The following is a 13,172-nucleotide window of genomic DNA, read 5'->3' on the forward strand; positions in this document are numbered from 1 at the left end:
GCACCAAATCAGAGTACATTCAGCGAGCCCTTTGTTTTTCTTTGCTTTTGCTGCCAGAAGGGTCGTTCTCTCACCAGTGTTGCCTGGGTCCTGGAGGTTTCAGGGAGCTGTCTGGCAACTCTGGTGTTTGTTGGTCAGGGTGTCTAAGGGTATGGCACATTGTAGTGCATGCCCTGAGCTCTTTTGGTGTTATTGGCTTCAAGTTTTCTTTCATATTACACCGTCAGCAGATGGAATCATGGTGTGCTGCAGACATCATCTGCTGTGGAGCTGGGTCTTCTGCTCAGAGGACATGAGTCTAACTGAGGAATTGTATCTCTGTGACCTGCAAGGCAAGCAGAAAGAGCTGAGAGAAACGTGGGTTCCATGGCTGCAACAGGCAGAAGAAAGCCTGCAAAGGTGCAGGGCTCTGGCCAGCCCTGATTCCACAGTGGGAAGTTTGTGCAAGCCCCCAGTCAGCCGGCAGAGCTGTGCTGGCACTGCTGCCTCCATAACACACCGATGGGATGCTCTTAGGGGGCCCAATCCCGCTGCTCACAGAGGGGAGGTCACAGTGTGGTGAAGCAAGAAGTCTTGGGGCTGCAGGGTGACCTGAGGCCTCTGATGGCAAGGAGGGGTCTGGCCACCTCATGCTCCATGTGGAGCGGCCATCAGCACCCCACCAGCCCCACATTCATCACCTTGGCCTCTTCCCTCTGCAAACCTTCCTGCCTGACCCAGAGCATTGGGAAGGACAAACACTCAAAGACCTGCACCGACTCCAATGACCTTCCCACTCCAAGAGAAGATAGCCAGACCTTTCTGAGAAGCCCTTGGAACAAATATTTTGGCTTCGCTTTGCAGGTGCTGACAGGACGAGCACGGGGAGGACTTGAACCAGCCCTGCCAGAGCCCACTGGGGTGGCTGATGGCCTGCGAGGGGTGGGGGCGGGCGCCAGGGCTGAGGAGGTGCTCCTGGATATTTCATTTACGAGCTGCTGATTTGCATCTGGCTGGGGTTCGAGCACGCATGATTCATGCTCATATGGGCAGGTGGGAGTAGCCCCATTACTTTCCTTTGAATCACTCCGCGTTGTCACCAGAGCACGCTTCAGCAGCCACGTGTGCGCGAGGCCCAGCGGGCCCGGCAGGAGCGGGCTGGGCCGACCTTGCCTAGGCTTGAACAGTGAGCAAGCGCCATTCTGCGGGAGTTGTCCTGGTTTCTGGTCTTTGCGTGAGGCTCTGTAGTCGGTATCCCCTTTCTGAGTCCTCCGCTGGGCTCTTGGAGCATCAGCACGCTCATTTCCCTGCTGTGTGGTTGCTGGACCTTGGAGGCAGTGGGGTCATCACGGACCCGTGGTCCCCACCCCCGTCCAGGTACATGTGGACTATCCATGCCTGTTGTGTTACAAAGCGTGCAGGGATGAGTCAGTTCTGACCTGTTTGATACAAATGTACGAGCTACCTCTGCTGCCTCATGGCAGCTGGCAATAGCACGTGCAAGCTGTGGCACTGGGGAGAGCAGCGAAGCGCTGCTGCCCCACCAGCCCCCCAAAATGGCGGTGGAGCAAAGCACCAGGACGTCCTCCTGCAGAGCCGGGGAGAGCCGGGGCTTTGCGGCCCTGCCAGCACCGGGTGTCTCTTTAGGAAGCTAGCGCTGTTTATCAGTTAGGGGTTTTGTTTTGTGGGTTTCCCTCTTGATAGAGAACTCCATGCAGATGTTGAAATTCACGTTTCTTGACAGGAGTTTGGCTGAGGGCTCTCTATCACATAAACCACAAGCAGCTTTAGTGTGGGTCGGAGCCAATTGCTTTCCCAGAGCCTTTTGGAGAGCAGGCTTGTGCTGGCTTCACTGGCTGGCTTCGGAGCGAAGCTGCTGCAGTCTGATTTGGCTTTTGCAAATGGCTTCTTGAGACTTGCAAACAAAATATATGCCCCAGCAGTTGCTCCCCCCCACCCCCAACCCCTTTTTTTTTTTTTTTTTTTTTTTTTTTTTTTTTCTTTTTTGGTTGGCAAGCCTCCACAGGGCTGTGATGGGGTTTTTCAATGTGGTTTTTGTTTGCCTGCATGCTGGCCAAAAAGCAGTACTCAGGTACCCAGGTGAGTTGCTACAAGGACCCCAAATCTGGAGTGCAGCATCGGCCTCTTCCTTGGTGCTGGCCTGCATCTCTGCTGCCAGGCCCCTTTTACTCCAGAGACTAAGTCAGAATTTGCTGTTGGTGTTTGATCAGAGTGGATAACCCCATGTGGGACATCACATCTCTGACCAGGTGGTACTTGGCTGGCTCTTTCTTCCTTCAAAGTAAAGGTGTTTTCCTGGGCTGAATGGTCATCAGGTGACTGAGTGTGCCTTTAGCTGCTGGCATTCAGACCAAATGCCTCTGTGCACCCTCCTCATCCACCTCCTCACAGCGCTGCCAGCTCCCACCAAACCTCACTGCATCCATCCTCACGTCCAGGTGGTCAGCTGCATGTTGTGCCTGGCACTGGACCGCAGGGGAAGGGGCAGGAGAGCTGCAAGGAGACGATTTTGCCGTTTGGATGGGACAGAGGAGCTCAGCAGCCAAGCACGGCGAGCAGGACCTCTGCCAGGGGTTGCCTGCCATCTGCTGGCAAATCCCACGGGATGGCTGGAGCTCGGGAGGGAGCTGCAAAAAGGAAAACCCGTGTTCGCCCCTCCTGCTGTGGCAGCTGCTTGGAGCATCCCGATGGTGACAGAGGACACTGGGCAGCCCCCAGGCAGCAAGCGGGGGCTTCAGCAGAAGGCCAGACCCAGACCTTGGTCCTGCTGTTGGCTCGTCCCTGCTTCTCTTTGCCTGGGACTTCATCCCACTCCATGAAAAGCTGGACTGCACTAAACCACACAGTGCTGCCCACCGTGGTTGTAGGTTTGTTTTTTTTTTATTATTATTATTTCTTTGCTCCCTTCCTTTTTTTCCCACCAGGACTGAATTAGGATGGGTTTTGTGGCTGGACAGTCTGGAGTAGTGCCGGACCCTGGTTGTGAGCAGTGCCAGTTGAGCAGAACAGCTTTTGGTGAGATTTCTGGGGAAATTTGTGGCATTCCAGTGCATCTGTCCAGGCAAAACCAGCCAGCATGTCTGCTGTACACTTTGAACCACCTCTGAATTGAAGCCACATGTGGGAAGCTCAGAAATGTCACCAGGAGCAGTTCTGGCACCAGGGGACATGTGTCCCTGGGTTCCACATCTGGCTGTGGTGGCGGTGGTTTCCTTAGCTCCAAAAATTGCAGGAGCAAGTACTTGGTGTGCTTTTTACTACATCTTAACCTTGATTTTTTTTTATGTACAAATTGTCACAGTCCATTTGACTCTCAGTTATGCTAGCTGTGCCTCTCTTGTAATAATGCACTGCCTCTCCTGTAATAATACACTGCAGACAAACACGACTGCCCCAGCCTGGGAGGGCATTCGTACCTGACACGGGGTGCCCCACTGCCATCTCTTCATAGCAGCATCTGCAGACAGATGTAGTATTTCTATGTGGGATGGGAGCAGCTGCTGTATAAAGAAGGAAGGCACTGTTTAATGAGATGTCCTATGCTATCTATGTGTGAGACGATTGTTATAATGCTGTACAACTTTGACCATCTTTCTCTCCAAGATAGTTTCTGGCTGCGTATCTCTGCTCCCTATGATTCAGAACCACTGAAATAGTTTTTAAACACTGGGGATCTTGCACAATGTAAGAAAGAACTGCCATTCTTGCTTAATGGCAGAAGGAAAGTAATGGCAGGTTATTACAAGAAATACCTGCAGGGAGAGATGCTGGTTTAATTTCCTTGCTTGTTTAAGCTGAACGGCTGTCTTTGTGTTTGTTGGTGCCGAATGATTTTTGGTCCCTCTGCTGTATGGCTGAGTGCTGGTTTACACACCTTAAAGATGCTGCCTGAAACAATGCCTCTGCTTCACCAAGCGCTGAAAATCGAGGAGCTAAGAGAATCCAGGCACCAGTGAGAGGTGAAGGTGATGCCTGGATGGTGCTCGGGATGTCAACACCTCACGTGCAGCTCTCCAAGGAAGCTCAGTGTGTGGAGCAGGGGCAGCAGCTCCTCTCAGCTCTGTTGCTGCACGTTTGCAGAGCTGCAGCCTTTGCCCTGCTTGTCCTGATTTCTTTGGGGTGGTGGCTTAGGGATGTCTCACCCCAGCGAGATGCTCCCTGTGTGGGAACTGGCAGCACTGTGGGCCTCGAGCCCCTGCAAGCCTCCCCACCTGCTGCACGGCCGCCTCCTCACCACCCGCAGAGAGGATCACAGCGTGTCACTGGCTGCCAGCCCGGGATGGCCGCCCAAAGCTGCCTGCTCCCCAAGTGAGAACCCGACACCGGGGCCCTCTGACGGGGCACAGAGACGCGCTGTGCCCTGATATAACTTTTTATGGGCAGCCACGCCACGCTTTGTGGAAGAAAACTGCACACTCATCCGTGTATCCCACGGCTGCCGATCCATCACAGCACGCTGAAGACACAATGGCATCTTCAAAACATGTCATACCAAGCAAATGTTTTTCTCCTGGTGTGGCAGTAATCCCAATTAGGGCTGTAATGCACGAATGTGTGAGATACGTGGCTCCTCAAACAGGGGCTGTTTGTGCAAGCGTTTTGGTGCCGTGCCTGCAGGGAGCACAACCCTGACAGTGAAACAGCATCTGCAAGCAAATGAGCAGAGAGGCAGCAGCAAGGCCTCATCTGAGAGGGAAATTAGCATTTTATTATTCTGCACGGGGCTTTGCTGGGTGGCCGAGGCTCGTAGGTGCCGTGTAATAACGACACTGATAATTAATAATAAATCTGACTCTGAAGAGGCACGGTGAGTGCCTAATGGTGGGCTCTCAGGCGAAAGGGGCTCAGTGGGACTGGGCAGGTAGAGGGGCTGGGGCCAGACCCCTGGCCAGGAAAGGGCTGGGGGCCAAGGTAATTAACTACTGATGGGCACAGCAGGTGATGCTTCAGCCCGAGGCTGCAATTCCTCTGCAGGCATTTCCCTGTAACCTGCCTCCAGTGTGATTTTTCTGTCAAACGTATCTGTTGCTCCCACTCTTTTTCTTTCTTTCTTTCTTTCTTTTTTTAATTTTAATGGTGGCTCTTACTGTTCTCACAAGAGCCATTTGCCACCTGCTGCAGCGAGCTCTTCCCCATGCACCGAAGCAAAGGCTTTGTGTCGCGGCCGGTGAGCATCGCCACGGCGCGGCCTGAACAGCACAGCCCCACCTCACTGCTCTGGGCAGCAGCTCCCAGCGACTGAATTTTGCTTTGCCTCCTATTTTTATATCTGTATTTTGGAGGTCTCTCTCTGAGGTCTGCCTGGCTGGGCTTCTGCCTCTTTGATGGTACCCTAAAGTTATTGGCCAATGCTCATTCTCTTTGTTTGGTAAAACGTTTACAGCCTCTTCCTAATTCCTAGTGGTTTCTCTCTAATTTGGGTTTTTGTCTTCTTCAAACCCTAAAAAGAGAGAGAGAGAGATTTTGAGTCCAAATTAGTTGTCTGGAAATTGTACTCTCAAGGAAAACCTTGCTGCCAGCCTCTGCGAGCTGTGCAGGAGGTAAGGCTGGAAGCACGCCGACAGCTGCCTTCTCCCTTTCGGGAGGTTTCACCGAGGCTGCTTTGTCCATGGACGCTCATTTCCGTGGGTGACCTGCAGCCTTTGGGTGAGAGGGAGAGCTGGTACAGGCTCACATTGGTGCTGTCTTAATGCCCACAGCATTAACTCTTCAGTTTCAGCAGTAGCACTTGGCTGGAAACCAGCTCTGAGGATCCCACCTAGAGGGTGAGGCCTATGGAGTAGATTACCTCAGGATGTGGTTCACAGAGCTTCTGGGAGGGAACGATCAGGCCTGGAACTGGAGCACTAGCAGGGGGGAGATCTCCCGTGGTCCACATTTTTCCCGTCACCGCTAGCCTGCCTGCAAGGCCATGGGGTTTAGTGCCAAGCAGGCTTTCCTGCCCTGCCTCCCTTTGCCTGTGCTTGGGACCACATAGCTCGTGAGCACACCAGTCTTGCCCCAAAATAAATGATCTATCAATACATTAGGAATGGTGAGTTTTGCCATTGCATTTTCAGGCAGCATTTAGCAGGGTCTGCTACGTTTATTTCTTGTGATTTAGTTGGTATTTTGAACTTGCTGTAGGCCTGAAGTGATGCATATTTCTCACACAAGAGCAGCGCCTAAGGCAGCCTGTACGAGCTGGAAGTGCACGTGTGCACCTTCCCCAGAGGACTGCGCAGATCGGTGACTTAGTTCTTCTCTTGCTGCAGGAGCAGAAGTTTGTAAAATAGAGGGAGCATTTCAAGGGAATGCGATTACCAAAGATACCTCCAGGATCTTGCTTCTTTGCAGATGGAGATGGATGTTATTTTCATTCTCAGCAAAAAAATACATTTGCTTGATCTCTCTGGTCTCCAGACTGCAAGGTGTCCATGAAGAGTGAGGCCTCCAGGCCCTCTCACATGTGCTCATTTTAACACACCGGGAAGCGAGGACATCATAGTCAAAGTTGCAGTTTTTGCACCTCTGGGAATGTAGCTGGGATTCCCGTATGAGATCAGGGATATTAGCAAGGCTCTATGAAATCAGTGTCTGCCCAAGCAGGAGGTTGCCTGGAGACTGACTGACTTACTCTTTTTATTTTTCAGTCTTCCCTCAAACAGGCTGTAATGCTGCCTCCCTGCCTCTCCGATGTACGCTTGAATCTTGGATGAAGATAATGCATCACCATCTACTGGCGGCCAAAAGGATAACGGTAAAATAATGCAGCAGGTAATGAAATAAGGGAATAGGCCGTGCTTTGGCCAGTCTGAGATGTTGCAGAAAGGGAGGAAAGGTGCTCAGAGCTCTGCTTTGCACCTCCTCACCCTGCAGTTTTTGGTCTCGTGTGCAGGAAAGGGTGATGTTCCTGGCACTGTTCGCCCAGGGCCACGTGCTGTACTGGGTGATGCTGCAATGGGCTGGGGCGGTTGTGGCTTGGTGCCTGGAAATGGGAGGTGAAGGCTGTGCCCTGCCCCAGAAAGCACCCGGTCTGTCCCCGCAGGGGCTGGGCTCAGGTCTCCAGCCAGCTGAGACGCTTCCCAGCCATCACAGCCAGGTGTCAAGTGCAGGAAATATAGGGTTTCTGCAATGCCCTTTGCAGCAAAGTGACTAGTGGACCCAGTGCGGGGTGTGTGAAGATAGGGGGATGTTATTTGCTGCCCTGATTCAGGTGTGTTGATGGGTTGCTGCAACTGAGTGGAGATGTGACAACTGCGGTGACCTGGAGGGCAGGAGGGAGTTGGGAGTTATCTTCTGATGACGGGGGGATGCTGCACAGCCCACAACTTTGCTGCTGTCCTTGCTAGAGGAGTGGAGCCAAGCATGGCCATGGCTTTTCCTGCACTCTCCAGAAGCCCCACATTGGGAGGTGTGAGGTCCCCCAGCCATGCACAGACCTCAGGGCAGGGGTGAGCATGGCTGGGGACAGCGATGGAGGGAATCTCCTTCCAACAGCAGCTCTTGCCCCTCATCCCCACTGTTTGGCCCTCTCACAAAACCTTGCCTTCAGTTTATGTGTGGAGCATGAGGAGATAGCAGCCACCCTGGAGTTACAGCACAGTATGGGCACAAGCTTTATTGCCCACGCAGTCATTTCCCCTACTGGCTGGATGAATTCTGAAGCTTGTGCTGATCTTCATGTCACTGCTGCAAGGCTGCCACCAGCAGCCAGGTTTTGGTGTGGGCAGGCACGCTGTGCCTATGTTACTGCCAGGTGTCAGTAAAGGTGCACAGGAGGCGTGCTGCTTCTTCCCAAGTTTCCTGGACCCATTGTGCTGCACACTTTTAAGAGGAGTTGCTGGGAACACCAGCACCCAGCAGACAGGTCACATTGCCTCCCAGGATGGACACAGCCAGGCTCTACCAAATCTTGACTTTGCTTCTGATTGCCACTTGAAAGGGTCTGCTCTAAAATATCTCTTGATACTCTTCCAAGAGGATGCAACTGGGGCTGCAACCACAGAGGGAAGAGGGACAAAAAGCCACCCCACGGTTAGGCTGTTGTATGCTTTTTCTTACTGAAGGCACTACAACCATCACCTCCCTCTGTTTGCAAAAGCCCATCAGAAAGCAAAGAGAAATACCACTTGGTTTTAAGAAAATACCACTCAGGATGAACCTTCCTGTCTGTCCATCAGTGCTATTTCTCTTTATTCATTCCACTGTCCGGGGCATTTGCAGTATGCCGCAGCAGTAACAGCCTCCTGCCCTGGCCCGAGCAGTTGCTGTCCCTTGTGCCAGGCAGCCGGAGGAGCAACTGCTGAGCCAGGAGGAAGCAGGCTGTGCTGGTTTTCAATGGGCTAAAAAAACATGGTATATAAACTTTTCTTGGGGGAAGGCAGTGAGCTTCCCACCCTGGAAGTCATGGGCTCCCAGTTCACCCACCCTTCTCTTGTGAGTAACACGTGACACAAGGAGAAGAGGGTGTTAAAACTGCAAATAAAAACCTATATTTTTAAAAGGCGAGCCTTGCAAATTGCTCAACCTGTGCATTATGATATGGCATTGAACTACATGACTCTCTGCTATACGATCAATTCCCAGGGCAAATGTTTGAAGGTGTAGGAGCAAGAGTGCGGGGACAGCTTTAAATCTGGTTTCTTGTAGTTTCCTGGCTCTTGGTTTTGCCAAAAAACGAAGTGTCCCTCTTTAATTTACTGGTTTTGCATGCCTGTCTACATACCACCACAAAAGCAGTGCAGCTTGTGGAAAGGAGCCAGCAAGGAGGACAACACCCCGGATGCAAAGCAGCCGTCTTTCTGGGGTGGCGGAGAAGCACGTGTGGAGACATGAGGCTGCCCCCAGGCTGGGAAGTGCAGCAAAGCTTTTCTTACCCCATAGTAAGGGCAGCCTTCTGCCTCTCCCAGGAGCAGAGGAGGGCAGAGGTGTGTTTTCCCAGGTCACTGCTGCTATAACCATTAAGATTTTTGTTGTTCTCATTCTCAGGTTATTTTGCTTTGACTGATCTTCATTGGAGCCAAACAAAGATGATGAGAACTGCAAGTAGGTAATGCCTGATCTCAAGGCTACATTTCTTTACTGTTTTTTTTGTCCCCTGTACCACTGTGAGATACAAGGGAGACTTAGTTACAGCTTTGTGTTCCTTACACGTTGAAAAAGTCCTTCAGTATCCCAGGGACCGCACTGGGGATCATTCACTTTGTTATTTTTTCCAGCACAAGTTTTTTTTTTTTTTTGTTTTTTTTTTTTGTAGTTCACTTTCACTGTCCCTTTAAAGGAAAAACAAAAATAGCAGTCTTTCAAGGGTATCAACAAATCGGGCATTGTTTTGAGAATTTGGTTTATCCTAGGCTTCTCTGAAGAGCTCTACAACATAAACTTTTAAGAAAGGCATTGTGAAAATACCCAACAACTGGGAAAAAAAAAAAAAAAAAAAAAAAAAAAAACACGTTTTTAATATGAAAATTTGCGCCTCAGCCATCTTTCACTGTTTTGTTGGCAACTGCTGATGTTGGATCAGAGGGAAAATATGTTCCGAAATATATTTTGCAGTGACTATTTTGGATTCAGTTGCCCATTTGATTGTGCCAAGCAGATCAACATTCAAAACACCTTATTAATAAAACTTTCTTCGCTCCTTTGTAGAAGAAAAATACAAGACCATAAATATAAGGAGAGACACTTTAAAAAATACCCATGCCCCCAACTCAAGCACCCTGCAAGCACAGGTGTTTGGATGGTACAGAAGGATGGTAGACAACAGTTGGAAACAACATATAACAGCATTTTGATTCTTTTAGTGAAGAAGAAACTAAATACGTAATACAGGAACAGGGTCATTTTTTCACTTCTAGATAACGTGGAAATGACCAGCTGGGACTTTATCGTGTTTCTAAAAATCTCCATCTTTGAGGAGGCCAGCTAAGGAGAGCTGTAGTCTAGAAATTATTTTGACACCACATTTTTCACATATATGCTGACGTGGCAAGTGCCAGCCATGCCCTGCTCTCTTTCTAGAGAGAGGAGCTGATCAGTGCTTCCACACTGGGCATGACCACTTGGTTAAGATTTACTTTGAAAATGGTCCATGGCTTTTAGCTAAAGGTTCTCATAGTTCAACACTTATGCAACCTTAAAGCACTACCTATTTTTTATTCCTAATTTAAGCTTTGTCCTGTCCTGTCTTCTCCTCTCTCTCTCCTCTACCTCTCCTCTCCTCATTTCAAAATGCAGGGAGGAAGAATAGTCTGGAGAGTGCTGTCGGGACATCTTTCTTTGGACACAAAGGTGTGCCTCACCTGAGGTCCTAACACCAAGCTTGTCCACTCTGTGTGTCCCTCTGGCAGTGAACATTCATTGCTATGGTTGGTGTTACCGTGACTTGTTGTGTTCAACCAAAGTATTGTTTCCACCATGAAGTAACATCTCCACCACGAGGATATTTGCAAGACCAGGGAAAGCTTTCAGGCCCCAAGAACTTGGGTGTTTTGGAGATGTGGAGCCACCCCACTCAGTGCATGGACATGAACCCAGGAAGAGCTGCTTTTTGGCAGCTCCCCAGTGGCTTAGGAACCCAAGCCCTGATTGTAAAAAATGATGCAGCCATTCCAGAACATACAAGCTTCACTAAACGTTGATGCAATGTTGTTTCTCAAAACAGTAAAGAGCTTTTGGAAAAGCTCTGAAGTACCTTTCTGCTGAGTCAGTGGTGAAATCAAAATGCAAACTACCAGTTGCGCTCTGGCAGAAGTATTTTAGGATTTAAGGATTTTGTCTGATATTAAAAAAAAAAAAAAATACATCTGTCTCTAGACATGTTATAATCCTGCAGCAATAATCCTTAAATAAATATTTATCTATTTCAATCAGGAAGCTGTAACAGCTGTAAAATTATGACTAGAAATACATTTGAAAGTCTCGCTCATTTGGTTAACAACAGCACGAGAGTTTATGGCTACCCTGGTGTCAACAGCTGCACTGGATGTGAATAAGCTCAATAAATATGAGGCTCTGACTTGCTCTCAGCTGCACTGTTACAAATCCAAACGATTTTCCTGCTAGCAGAGGAGTGATTTCATATTATTGTGCTAGTAACATCCATGTAAGTAGCATTGATATTGTTATACCAGGTAACTAGGATTAAAAATGTGCCTCCTATGGTTTAGGTTCTAATTATGTACTCGATTTCTAAGAGGGATCTAGTTCCATACAGTGTAATTAAGAGTTATCAGGGTTATCTTACCTAGTGTTTCCTTGCAGATTTTTAGAAACTTGGTAGAAACAGGCTTCCTTTTAAATTATTTACAAGGATTTGCTCCAGAACTTGGAGGCAGAAAGGGACATTACCTTTCTAACAGGGGGAAAAAATGGCATTACTCAGTTTTAGCAAGAAAATGGATTACTGAGATGTTTCAACACTCACTGCTTCTTTTTATCATCCTCACGGCATCTGGGAAAACTGGTAAGCTCAGCCACCAGATATGTTTCCTATCAGATGTCCCCAGCGTTTCCTATGAAGTGACTGTGCTTGAAAAGACAGCCAAGAACCATGGATAGGCACATTAACCCTATCTTCATAAGAGGGAAATCTTGTCAGCAAATGCAAATAGTGCTTCTGTTATTTTGACAGGTCCTTCAAATGTGTTAGCAAATTCTGATGAAGATTTTATTTCAAGCAATGTATGGGAATGCTGATTCTTAGTTGTCCACAAATCACCATAAGCACTAAAAATAACATGCAATTAATAACCCTGTTAGTGATTAAAATTGACCATACTTGCTTTCCAAACAGAAGAGAGATTTTTTTTTTTCGGGGTAGCTCATTTTCTGCTGCTCCATTTAGATGCTACAGAGCTGAAGGAGAAGAGTTCCTTTGCAGGCATGTCTCCTGGTTTAGGCAGAGAAGCCAGGCTCTGGGGAGGATCTTGGTGCCCTCCTGCCTCCATGCTCAAACAGTTTGCTTTAATATTGACAGGGCACCTCCAAGCCCCTTTAACGACCTCTCTTTTCCACTTGAAATGAAATATCTGATAGCTTCTCGTCCTGTTTTAACCTTTGGACTCCTTCCTCGAGTGCATCAATTGAACGACACCATTCACCCCACTGTAGTTTGAGAATCTGAGCCTTTCAGAGGATAATCGCAGAAAGACCACAGAGAAACAGATATTGGGCTGGGAAGAGTGCTATCACACAGGAGAGAGGTACCTTCTCCCTCAGGCTTGAACCCTTCAGGGGCTTTAGTGCCCTCAGAGGCTAAAATGGCTGCCTTTACCCTTCAGAGCCAAAACTATGCATGCTCAAGACAGAAGCACCTTATGGATTGGCACAAGAGTGGGAAGACTTTTCATATTCCAGAATTTCATTCCAAATGACTTACAAAGTTTCTGATAAAGCACTTAGGCTCAGCGCAGCTCTTGGTGAACGAAAAGAAGAGAAAGATGCTCAAAATCATATTGGGAAGGAGAAGGGTCTCTGAATGTAGTGATGCCATCTGGAAGTTTTCCCTCAGCCAGTTGATTGCCATCTTTCAAACAAACCATTGTACAGTTTATAGCTTAAACTGGAATTTTAAAATAACAAAACCTGGTAAACATGGGAAACCCTTGGGGAATCTTACAGAAACATTAGCAGTCCTTCAAGAGTTGGGCTGGAAAAGGGTACAGGAGAACGCTGGAACTTCACCTGCTGCTACTGCTCAGGTATTTGCTCACCCTCATGCTCAAATATTGTCCTCTCTAACTCAGACTATCCAATTCTCCATTGTGGAATGACAGACAGATGACACAAAAACCTCCTATACCAGCTCAGCCTTGTGTTTTGTCTTGATTTTCATTTTCAGATGAATTGTTTTTGCTGTGCACTTGCATAATCAGGAAATTATGTGGACACACAAAAGGAAACAGAAGAAGAGGGCACCTTGCCAGGGAAGGGGCACAGCCTGCTGGAACAGGGACTTCAGTAACGTAGCCAAAGCCAAAACCAGCCGAGTTTGCCCCCTCTTTTCTGTGTGCTTGAAATCAAGCGAAATTTTATATTTCTCAAAAAAAAAAAAAAAAAAAAAGAAAAAGAAAAAGAAAATCCAGAGCCTCATTATTTTGCTTCTTTCATTTCAGAATGCTGCCCATTTTCTCTACCTGAATTGAAGCATCAACAGGACTGGGGGACTTGATTCTTCAAGTTTCTTCCAC

General features: G+C 48.5%; 1 long non-coding RNA gene across 1 annotated transcript; it reads left to right on the forward strand.

Annotated features, from left to right (window-relative positions):
* Positions 1–2,969: 2,969 nt before the first annotated feature.
* Positions 2,970–11,972, forward strand: LOC118163382. The gene is made up of 5 exons (XR_004749013.1): positions 2,970–3,015; positions 6,633–6,756; positions 8,971–9,031; positions 10,219–10,368; positions 10,855–11,972. It is a non-coding gene; the product is annotated as an uncharacterized LOC118163382 (long non-coding RNA).
* Positions 11,973–13,172: the final 1,200 nt, after the last annotated feature.

Source organism: Oxyura jamaicensis, chromosome 3, assembly GCF_011077185.1.
Source record: "Oxyura jamaicensis isolate SHBP4307 breed ruddy duck chromosome 3, BPBGC_Ojam_1.0, whole genome shotgun sequence".
Classification (NCBI taxonomy): domain Eukaryota; kingdom Metazoa; phylum Chordata; class Aves; order Anseriformes; family Anatidae; genus Oxyura; species Oxyura jamaicensis.